This window comes from Eurytemora carolleeae, unplaced genomic scaffold (assembly GCF_000591075.1).
Source record: "Eurytemora carolleeae unplaced genomic scaffold, Eaff_2.0 scaffold1154, whole genome shotgun sequence".
Taxonomy (NCBI): Eukaryota; Metazoa; Arthropoda; class Copepoda; order Calanoida; family Temoridae; genus Eurytemora; species Eurytemora carolleeae.
This window is the reverse complement of record NW_019397291.1, coordinates 94,326-97,718: the sequence shown is the minus strand read 5'-3', so window position 1 is coordinate 97,718 and position 3,393 is coordinate 94,326.

Below are 3,393 nucleotides of genomic sequence, written 5' to 3'. Positions count from 1 at the left end.
AGAGTTTTTCTTACAAAAGTGTGTATAAGAAGAGTTTGTCTTATAGAAGTTTGGATGGAGAATTTTGTATTTTAGAAGATTGTGTTTTAGAAGTATTTCAGGGGACATTGGTTCCAAAACTAACACTAGACCCATTTCTAACACGAATTGAAAGACTGGGGTTTTAGGATCCCGGCCCATATATATCCAGAGTAAAAGTCGATAATAAAAACTATAACCAACATTTTATTAAACATGACGAAGACAACCATCCTCAATTTTAAACTTTTTTAAATCAAAATTATAATAGGAGTTCTTTTTATATTAACGCTCTTGACCGTTTTCAAGACAATGTCAGGTTTTCCATTTTCGAACATATCCTGAATATAAATCATTGTCGCGTTTTCGAGACAAAACCCACTTTCCCGTTTTTGAGCATAATCCGCAATTCAAAACAAAACTCACTTTCATAACTTCAAGATATATCAATGAAAACAAAGATTATCTTATGAAGACAAAATTAACTTCTGAATTATTTCTAGAATCCAAGGTTATAATGCAAGGAAAGCTAATTGCAGTTGGGTATACTCTGCGTACATATTGAAACCAATTCTCTCTGGGCGGAATATGTAAACAATAAAAGATGCATCAGTGTTCGTTTAGTATCCAAGGAGATTTAAAGCATTAAATTTTGATGATTTTGATAATTCAATAATAGTTTCCTATGACCAGAATATTTTATTGATTTTTTATGTGAAAGATGGATCCCATGTCAGGCTTCGACATTCGTCTTGTGTTTACATTACCGCCCAGAGACAATACACTGTAGTACAAAAGATGCGTACACCTCTGAAATATCTTCCTTGCAATATAACTTGGCTAGAATCTAAGTTTCCACAGTTTATCTGTTAAATTAGAGAATATAGATGATTTATTTTCAAGCACTTTAAACAAACAGTTTACCGCATTTCTAGTTAAATCTATAATGTAAGAACAAATGATATTAATATTTTTATTTCTCAATGCTGTAATGATTTTTAAATTACTAGGCTTTCAGGGCGCTTCGCACCCATCTTCTATTTAAATTGTGAACATGTTCTTTTTGTTTACATTTTAAAACAAACAAGAAAAACATTTTGCGGATTTTTTAAAAAAAATTCGCGGATTTTCAAGAATTTTTTTTTTTTACAAAATTAAAAACCTTTAAAACACATGTTTAAAATTTTTTTTTTCATTCATAAACCTTCCGTGTGGTCACGTGATGTCCCACAAAAAATTTGGGCCCGATCGGTTCAGCCGTTTTGACGTTTATTGGATACAAACAAACAAACAGACAGACAAGCCAAATTTATGTATAGATAAAAGAACAGTTTGTTTTTATTTTCTATTTCATTTACATTTTACCTTATCAAAACATCTTGTTTTGTTACGTAAGTGCGTAAATGCTCAAAAATTGACATTGATATGAATTCCGGTAATTTCTTAAAGCCAGGATATGTTCTGAAAACGCGACATGAGCTGACATTCGGTAATTCTTTCAAAATAGGGATATGTTCGAAAATGAAATCAAAATCATCAAAAACTAGTTCTCACACCTTATTATTAATTTAAAATTTACATTTATGTTTCAATGCATAGTTTTGGCCATTTTTTTTATAAATATATGGTGTATGTTTGTTCTTCTCTTCTTGGATTTAAAGATATATACTCTAACACTCATTGTTAGAAATGGGCCAAGTGTTAGTTTTGAAACTAATATCCCCTGTATTTTAGGAGTTTGTATTTAGGAAGTTTTTAGTTTAGGAGTTTGCATTGAAGAATTTTTTAGTTTAGGAGTTTGTAGTTTAGAAGATTGTAATTTAAAAGTTTGTATTTTAAGAGTTGGTCTTTAAAGAGTTTGTATTTTAGGAGTTTGTATTTTAAGAGTTTGTATTTTAGGAGTTTGTATTTAAAGAGTTTGTATTTTAGGAGTTTGTATTTCATAAGTTTATCTTTAAGGAGTTTGTATCATTGAAGTTTGTCTAAAATATAGTAGTTTGTCTAGCATATAGTAGTTTGTCTAGGATATAGTAGTTTGTCTTAAATTAAGAGTCAGTTAAAACACGGATTAAAGAGAGTAAAATCATGCTACTAAATTTTAATCGTCGTTTGAAAATAGCATCCCCCCCTCTACCCCTCTATATTCTCATCACTCGGCTCTAGAAATAAAATCAACACCCCCTACCTCCCCTCCCCCGACCCCACCCTGGTTGAGTAATTATGATTTAAATATTCTGTTTTCTAGGGTTTTCTCCTTTCCGTAGAAGTATTATTGATGAGGGTGTTTGTCCACGGTCAAAATACAGGATATATTGATAGATAGTAGGTAGATAGATAGATAGATAGATAGATAGATAGATAGATAGATAGGTAGATATATTGATAGATAGATAGATAGATAGATAGATAGATAGATAGATAGATAGATAGATAGATAGATAGATAGATAGATAGATAGATAGATAGATAGATAGATAGATAAATTTACGTTCCTGAATAAAATTTCCCATTAATTCTCAAAAACTTTTGGTTGTTAACAGATCCCAACCATACTAGCTCACCAAATGAAATTTTAGAACAAAATTGTCCTCTCTTAACAAATTTGTATTCCTTCCCTTTTTATAATCCATTCGTTTTATTCAAACTGGAATTTCCGTTTAGTTATATCCGGTTGTAATATCACAATACTCAAATAAATTTGTTTTTATTTAAAAGTTGCCTATTTAAAAAAAGAAGATTTTTCATTGATCATTGAGGATGCCATTGTGCATCGTATATGGCACTATTTTTAAGGAAAATCCATCCCTTTAAACGTGATTTGTAAACCTAGACAAATAAATGTCTTTTTGAATTTACTGTTACCAACTTGCATCTTTAACATAACATGCACGCGTCAGATATCTATCTATACGGGCTCATGGTGGGATGGGGGTAAACACATACCATACAGAGGGAACCACATTGCATCCGACATAAATAATTTTTCAGATATAATCTAACGTCATTATTTATATAATTCTAAACTGTTATAAAATAAAACGAAAAATACATTGTCTATTTCAGAAGAAGAAGTTGACATTGCTGGCACGACTTTGTGACCTCGTAGCTCCTATAGTTTTGATTTTTCGCACAAGTATGAGCTGAGTAAATCTATTCGGATATATAATAGAAAATAAAAACATATTGTTTCTTTTCAATTGCTCTTCTATTAAAGAAGATATGATTGAAAACAAAGGTTTAATTGTTTAGAAATGTGTTCGTTTCTGTAATCCTAGTTCAAGAACTCTGCTAGTTTTAGACCAACCAATTTAAAATATTTGCTTGCACAGTCATTCCCTATTCTTTAAAGGATCTTGCTAGGACCCCCCCTCTTCA